Source organism: Tamandua tetradactyla, chromosome 6 (assembly GCF_023851605.1).
Source record: "Tamandua tetradactyla isolate mTamTet1 chromosome 6, mTamTet1.pri, whole genome shotgun sequence".
In the NCBI taxonomy this organism is placed as follows: Eukaryota; Metazoa; Chordata; class Mammalia; order Pilosa; family Myrmecophagidae; genus Tamandua; species Tamandua tetradactyla.
The window spans coordinates 136,667,535-136,676,369 of NC_135332.1; the positions used below are offsets into that span (position 1 = coordinate 136,667,535).

The 8,835-nt window shown below is 38.4% G+C and overlaps 1 long non-coding RNA gene across 1 annotated transcript in view; it reads right to left on the reverse strand.

Moving 5' to 3' along the window:
- The window catches only part of LOC143686379 (uncharacterized), a 52,409-nt gene extending 45,362 nt beyond the window's left edge, over positions 1 to 7,047 (reverse strand). The window contains exons 1-2 of the long non-coding RNA XR_013177104.1: positions 6,951 to 7,047; positions 5,097 to 5,173 (exon numbers count right to left, since the gene is read on the reverse strand). This is a non-coding gene — a long non-coding RNA (uncharacterized LOC143686379). The remainder of the gene's footprint in view (positions 1 to 5,096; positions 5,174 to 6,950) is intronic.
- Positions 7,048 to 8,835: the final 1,788 nt, after the last annotated feature.

Here is an 8,835-nt window from a genome sequence, read left to right on the forward strand (position 1 = left end):
TTCCCCAAGGTGGTGCTAACAGAAGGCCAAGTGGGGGCAATAATAGTGAACCAATTGAACTGAAGACTCGAGGAAAGCACACATCAATTGCAATTCCGAAAAGGCAAACTTAAAACTAGCTATTGGATTATCACTCAAGACACAACCTATGCCTGTCACAGAGAATCCCAAATGGTTCTGTTTTTATCCCTGGCTTACCACCATATTACCAGGAGGTCAGGATACTCTCCTCTCTCATATCCTCGTGGCCCGTTTTACTGGATTCTCCCTTCCCCAGAGAGGAGACCAACAAACGAACATGCAAACAAACAAAAAAGGTAACATCATTTAGCAATCTCTTCTCTCAAAGAAGACACCCTTATGCTTTATTATAAAGATCCGTTTCACTCCTGTTTGCTCCAACTCTCTCATCCAGACTATGCCTTTAAATTGTTCCCCCAGAGAGAAACATCATATTCCCCAAAGTTGAATTTATTTGCCAACCTTAGAATATGGAGAGCAAACAGCTCTGCAAAAAGGCAGTTTATTTTCATCTCTGCCAGAAGTGCTATTGAGGATGCAGGATAAGGAGTTTGTTAGACAGAGAAAGACTAGAAGGGCATTTACAAGGAAACATCCTCAGCATGAAAAGGCCCTCTGAGTGCCAGGCATAGTGAGAATTTTAGATTGTCTGGATTTTGAGATTCATAGGGGGGAAGTGGTTGGAAGTGAATTTCAAGAGCAAGGCAGAGCCAGCATATAAAGGGCCTCAAGACCTCATTAAGAACTATCCTCCGCAACAGTAGAGCTTGACAATTGGTAGGAGATAGGATCGGATTTGTTTAGTATGGAGTCCTCTCTGGCAGCACTAAACAGGATGATTAGAATAGAGACTGGTGAGAAACGATGAGAACTTCAACATGGACAGGGAAGTGGGGAAACAACATAGCAAGCTTTCCTGGTGTGGGGCTTCAAAATACACACTTTTCCTGTCTTACCTGCATTCCCTTTTCATTTGCATCAGTGATTCTCAAGTTTAGTATAGAAAGTTTCCTGTAGAGTTTGTTAAAAATGCCTATTCCTAGGGCTCACTCTAGAGATTCTAATTCAGCAAGGAGGGAGCAAGGTGAGGGAGAGTGGCGGGAATCAGCATTCTAAATACTTTAATAGAAGTGACACTTTAGAACACACTGCTCCAAGATCCTATGCTCCTTCCAAGAACTCCCTAAGGCCTTTCCCCACAACTCCTGTCTAAACTGATCTCATGCCGGGCTAGCTCCCGGAGGCACCCTCTGATTATAGGGGTGTTTCTTAAACTTCAATGGGCAGAACTTGTTAAAACACAGATTGCATTTCTAGCCATCACCCAGGAGACCAGATCTCCATACTTTGAGAATGAAGGTCACTATATCATGTATATTGGCACCACGTTACACTGATGCCTTGTATGTCCCTATGGCTGTTTAATGTATGTGAGTCTCGCCTCCCCAGCTTTACTGTAAATTACCAAACATAGACCAAGTTCCTTTGGGAACTCTTCAAATGCAAGAACTGGATATACCGTGAGTACTTTACTTTATAAATACAAGTTGAATTGAATAATTCGAAGTAAAATAGCAATAAACTTCCAGATTTGGGGCTGGGAATAAAGGATAAATGGAGAACCCCAGCCTTATTCTTAATTAATATAGTTTTTAGCAGGCTCTTTCATAAAACCTCCTAGAATATTCAGAAAAAAATATCTCAATGGGGCATTCAAAACCAATAATCTTTGACTACATAAGAAATGCAATATGAAAAAAGTATAGCTTCGATGACTTATAAAGGAGATGTGCTTTTCTACAAGTACGTGGAACAACTTCTCAAAGGGGTTAATAGTTATATAATTGTAGTCTGAAATTCTCAGGCCTGCCACAGTTTATAGGGTTAAGAGACATGTAAATCAAGTCCCAATCTCAGGATAAGGTGTCTTTTTTTTTTCTCTCTCTCTCTTCATTTAGAATTAGGGAATTATATAAAACCAAATGGAAATCCCAGACTTCCATATGTAGTTACATTCTGATTAAATGAAACACTGGCCTGAATCTGCTTTTTGCTGCCTAGTCTTTAATATTTTTATTCAGACTCAGGTATAGAATTGGATAGTAGCATCAATGTTAAGTAAATTTCCAAAGCATGCTAAAGCCAAAGCAACAAAGATCCAGAAAGATTTTATAATCAAGAAAGTATGAGAGACAGCTTTTGGGCTAGAAAAGGTATAGACAAGTATAAGAAAGTGTAGACACATTTTTCACATTTTGGATGTTCTGACATTCAAACCAAACACTAGGCTCATAACAGAAAACAGGAACATGATTTACTGTCCCAAATTATATGCTAAAACCATAGCACACAGAGAATCAGTCAAGGCCAGGCTGAGTACTTTATCTCATACCAAATTATTCCCTTCGAGTTCCCTTCTAAGAAGACACCTGAGACATTGAAATATAATAGATGCCCCATGCCCAAAAGAAGAGTGAAATTCTAAGTACAAGAAGAGTGAAATTTTATCTTCAAAGATGATTTTTATTGCTACCTATAAATGAAAGAAAACAATTAAAATCCCTAAGAAAGTATTCCAGAACATTACATATTTCAGTATAACAAATATATTAAGGCAAGACATTTAAACCATAGCGAAAGGATGATTAATTTTAGCAATTGCTTATAGGACATGGTGAGAAAATAAATCTATTGCTATATCATTAAATTATACTTTGTTTCATAATATCAATTTTGCCATTAAGATTTGAAACAGGAATTTTCCCAGAGACCTGCATTTTTACATGACATCAAGGTCATTTATATATATTATAATATAACCATAACTGTGATAATTATTCTTTTGTGCAAAAAAACAAAAGCAGTCCTTCGAGAAGAATGTTAGACTATTAGATGGTTATAATGTATATGTGTGATTATGTGTAAATGTGGAGGAGTGAGAGGAGAAGAATTCACTAACAATATTAAACCCATTAAGTTAGCTTGAGAATCTTAGAAGTCAGTGATTTGTCATGGGAATATCATGTCTAACACAATGGGAAGAGGACAAGTTTGGAAGGCAAAGCAAAGCCTGAACGAGCTAGATGCTTGTCTTGCTTCTTTTCATTAGATGGCATCATAATCAACATGCGCCTATTACTCCAAGAAAGTGGCTTAGTTTGGAAAACCCAGTTATGCATGTGCTATTTGTAATTTTCCCAGATTATCTGGCTGTATTTCCATTAGCGTTACATGCAGAAAGGCAGTATGATAAAGAAAGGAGGGGTGGTCTACTACCAAGTCTCTTGGAACAACCCCACACTGGTGCCCGGCTGTTGGGAAGCTGTTGGCGGAGTGTCTTTTCATCAATACTGACAGCAAATTACAACATATTTATAGCAGTGAGGTGCAGCATCTGCATGGGGAAGGTTGCTTCTCTAAAGTTGATATTGATTTCTGCTAATCTAGTAAACTTGAAATTTTAAAATAACCAACATATTTTAAATAGTATATGGTAGCTATATAGAGGGAGAGATTTGGGATGGGGGTAGTTAGAAAAATAGGACTTTCCTGGAAGATCTATTCACATGGCTCTAATCAGTTGAGTAAATGTAGTCACATGCATTGCAAAGCAGAAGCCAATCTTGTGTATGGCACTTTGGATGAGTAGGGTTTGCCCTGGATTGAATGCATTCAGGGCATTAGAAGGCTCCCATCCATCCTAATCAACTTGGCACAGACATGATTCAACATCCAGTGTTGGCTTCAATCAGCACAAGTGTCAGTCACTGAGCAGAGTCTTGCCCACAGCCCTCTGTCCTCATTTCCTCATGGTGCAATGCATGTGATTCTTTCAGGACAATTCCCTTTCGCCTGCATTCCCTGTGTGCCTGCCTCTGACAGGCTTGCCGGGCTATGGCACTCACCATATGGTTAGACTCAACTCCGCCCTCTCTTAGTAATCCCACTCCCTTCATATCCAGTGTATTCTATTTTCACTGAGGGCATTTATTTATAGACTCTCCCCTTAACTATCCATTCTCACTAGTGTATCCATGATTCCAGTTACATAAAAGGCCCCTTTGCATTCAATTACTCACTGGGATGTATCTTGATGGCCATGATTTATGTAGTTTAACCCTGAAGGGGATTAATCCAGAACTGATATGAGTACTGTTGCTTTTAATGTCACAGCTTAAATTCAATTCCATTAATTCTTTATATAGTGGTATATAATTGGCTTTATACTTGAAATTGTCTAATACTATTGATCTTGTTCTGGCATATAATATAATAAGTCAGGCTTCTTCTAAATATCTTATTTTAAAGGAGTTTTAAAAATCATTTTAAAACTTTTCCTTTTACTTGGTATTTACCTTTTCAGAAACGTAAATATGTGCTGAAAAGAAAGAAAGAAAAAAACATAAATACAATATTTGAAGAATTCCATGCCTCTGAATGGCTCTGGGAAGTTCTGCAATTAAATAATCTCTTTAACATTGTTGATCACACCACGATATTTCTCAAACTTAGTTTTACATAGAACCTTCACCCAGTATTGTGATGATTAAATTCATGAATCACCTTGGCCAGGTTACGGTATGCAGTTCTTTAGTCAAGTAAATAGTAGCCCACTACTACTGTGAAGATACTTCGTAGATTTATATCATTAGTCAATTGATTGCATCTATAGCTGATTACATCTACAATCAACTAAGGAAATCACCTTCAGCAATGAGAGACATCTTCTTCAACCATTTGAAGGCTTTAAAGAGAGAAAGGTGATTTCAGTAGTCAGAAAGAAGCATTTCCGTCTCTTCTTCAACTAAGCAGCTTCTTCTGGGTAGTTTGTCGAAACTTTCACTGGATTTTCTGAGTTGTTCTAAAGAATTTGGACTTACCAATCCTCATGGCAGCCTGACAAATGCAACAAATCTTATAATATTTTGGTTCTACTTCTCTGGAGAACTCTGACAAATACAAATATCTATTAAGAAGATAGGATCATTGATCCCTCAATGAAAAGCAAAAGAAACTATTTCCAAACACACTGCTAGTGGGGAAAAAAATCTTCTCATACTCTGTTGGACGCTTACCTCACTGCTTTCAGAATAAACTGGTCCAGTTTCAGTAGCTAGGTGACCACTGTGTACAGCCAGGATGGGATCCGTACCTGCAGAAGAAACCAAACCCTGTGAGTCTCTGCTTTTCTCCCTGCATCTCCACTTTTGGAAAGTCAAAGTTTGCCTTGAATTGTAGCATAAATGGCACATGTAGGATGTGTTAACATACAGCTCCATGAGAACACAAAGGCTGTCATCTTCCTTGCAGCTCTCATTCCCTGCATGCTCTTCCTGGAAGCTCAAGTATTTTGGTCAGATTATAATTATTCTTTTGGATTCACTTCAACATTTTACTGAAGTGATAAGAAAATCAGTTGTTTGAGAAAAGACTGCCCTGTGTTGCTACAGTAGGAATCAGAGTGTCATTGTGATTAAGAATATATCATAGGATCTTTAAACATTTCAAGCACATTATCTCATCCTCAGAGATGACTTCTGCAAGCTATTAAGAATGGCTGTCAATTTACTCTTTGTAACATTCAACTAGAGCCAAAATTCACTGCTCTGTCATATTGGAAAAAAAAAAAAGAATGTGATTTTTTTGGGGGGTTGGATGGGCTTTGCCATTTAATAGCTTTGTGAGTTTAGGGTTTGTTCATTAATCTCTCTGAGTGTCAGTCCCACCATTTATAAAATAAATATTAGTATAAGTATTTACTCTATAGTATTATTATATCTATGATTGAATAAAATGATTTTTAAGAATTAGTCACTATAATACCTGAGAATATAGTAAGTACTCTACAGTGTTTTTTATTTGAAGTATACTTAGGAGCAGATGGAAAAAAAATGTGGGTCTCTTTTACCTGGCACTGTTACAGGAGCTGTTAAACTACACTTTGGTCCCAAGTCACCCTTGATTATAGTATTGCAGGTTTTCCATGGATAAAATGGGGTAATACTGCCCACCTCACAGGGTTGTTGTGAGAATTAAATGAGCCAGCATAGACAAGTCACCCAGGCTAATGCCTTGCATGGAAAAGGTGCTCAATATATTCTTGTCTGCTTTTTCTTGCATTCACAAAATAGACTATGCTACATGAATTAGAGCTAAGTGGATTTGTACATGAAGGAAGTAGCACAGGATGACATGGAATATTTCTGAATTAAAAAAAAGATCAGACCACTGAGAATTCTCAACCCCTACATTGAGCCAACACTCATGGTGTAATGATCACTAAAGTGATAAACTGGCTGGATTACGCCCAAATTAATTACGCCCCATGATGGAGAGAATAGGATAGGGACTATGTCTGTGGAAGGGTCTAGTCTAGGTCAGCAGAAGATGTCCTCCTTTGATGAACTGATGATTCCATGGGGCCTCTGAGAGACCAAAGCCAGCTTAAGAATAGTGCATCTGCTCTTCCCAGAGTCAGACTTTTCACTCCTTTATTGACAATATTTTTAAAGTGTCTCCTTTTTGCCAGATGCTATGCAAGGCTGAGGATACAGTGGTGAATAAGAGAGACATGTGACTCTTGACCTGGGGATCTTAGAGTCTAAAGAGGGAGACAGACAATAAATAAGAAAACAAATCAGCCTATGATTGTAAATTGGGATAAGTGTTATCTATGATTGTAAATTGGGATAAGTGTTATAAAAGGGAAGAGCAGAACTCAAAGAATAATAGGAAAGCTTGGGATGGTAAGGAAAGTCTCTCGGTGGAGCTGGCAGCTAAGCTTGAAGAAACCAGTGCAAAACACAAAAAGAAGAATGTTCTAGCCTGAGAGAACAGCAAATGTGAATCTTTGAGGGAGAAAAGAGTTTGGCATGCATTAGGTCCTAGAGAAAGACTGGTGGGTCATTTTATTAACTATGAATGCTGACCTCCTTGAGTAGGGAGCCTCAACTTAGGTTTTCTTTACTTCTATTACTCCTTCACTCTCTGTTGATTTGCATATTCTTTCTGCAGCCCAGCAAATCTAGAAAGGAAGGACATTTTGTATTTAGAAGTTCCTTACTTTTTTCTATGATGAAACTGAGGTCAAAGGCAGCATCCCCAAAGGAGTATCCTGATGTATCCTCTACACTGAACAAATGATCAAGCCAAGGACACCATCATACCCTTCAATGATCACTTCAAATATATTCTAAGAAAAAAAATCACCGGATTTTCTTTCCTTTCTTCAAATCACCACGAATGTATTGGGAAGACATGAACTCTAAAGAGAGACATTCTCCCTAAGATGAAACCTAGCATTGCCTCTGCCATGAAAGTGTTTCCCACTGGAAGGGGCAGAGACAGGTTTCTAGCCCTTTGTAGATATGCTCTTTATGTTATGATTTCTCTATGTAGTTGAAGAGTTAAGGATTTCTACATGGACTATACTCAGTATGGATCTCAAATAGATTCTAAATCTAAATTACATTGTTTTTATTTATCTACATTTTGAATTGTTATGCTATCACTCCCTTCCATTAGCAGTGATCCTTTCTTTTCCAAAGCACGGCTTGCTTCCAAGTTTACTGCCAGCATCCACTCTATTTAAGAGCCTGTTTTGTTGACATCTGGGAGAGTCGCTATCAACAGCAGATGATTTGCCTAATTACACCTGTGTTGACTTCTCAACTCCCTCTATTTACCCCTTTGTATGGGTAAACCATTTGAAACATAAACACTTCATCAGCTCTTGGCCAAAATGAACAGTACAAGAGAGAAAACAAATGATCCATCATTTTAAGAGAACCTAGAGGAAGGTTCTAGAATCAGCCTTGATCTGAACCTCTTTCACTAGGTGTATGAACCTTGGCAAGTTGCTTAAGCCCTCTGAGGCTCATTTTCTTTACTGTGCAGAAGGGATAATAATGGTACTTACCTAACAGGGAGGTTAAGAAAATACAATAATCTAATATTTTAAAAAAATCTGTAGAAGTATTGTCATATTAAATTGCATAGTTATATAACAATTATTGAAGATTTAGTACAAAACTAGCCAGCAGATGACATATTTTACATCTGTCATATTATTTTACACCTGCTATATCATTTCAAACCTGTTTTATATACATATATATATATATATATATACATGTATATATAAGGAACTCCCAAATATAATCTCTAATTTTATGGATTAGAGATTACTAATTTTCATTTTAAGGGAAAAAAATTGAGGCTTGGAAAAGTTTCCATTTTAAGCATATGAAGCTGAGGCTTAGCAAAGTTAAGGGATGTAATTTAGATAATAAAGCTACAAAGTGGGAAGGTTGGCATTTGAACCCAGGCAGTCTGATTCCGGAGACCTGCTTCTCTGTATAATAGGTGAATTCACTGAAGGGCGTGACTGTGCAAAAAGCCACCATGTTGGCTGGGGGTGGGGGTGCAGAGGGAGTAGTTTAAACACAGATGTGTTTAATGTGCTGGCAGTGAAGTCTGGGCACCCAGACAGAGGGCAAGGCATGAGTTATCAGGGAAAAATGGAGCAGATGAACCACAACATGGCAGGCAGTAAGCAAGTGAGGATCCAAGGGAGGGACAGCTCCACAGAGCTGGAGAGGGCTGAACCCAGGAAGGCTCTCCAGGGTGGGCAAATTCTGGGGCTGAGATTGGAAAAGTAGAGGACGGCAAGAGGTCAAAGCAATATGGAGGAACAGGGCATCAACTGTGGCTGATTATGCGGCAAACAAAAGCCGGTTTGGGTGTTCCTACTGCCATCTCTCTGACACCAGGTAGCAGAAGGTTTGGAGGTCCCTGGGAATAGGTAGGCAAGTA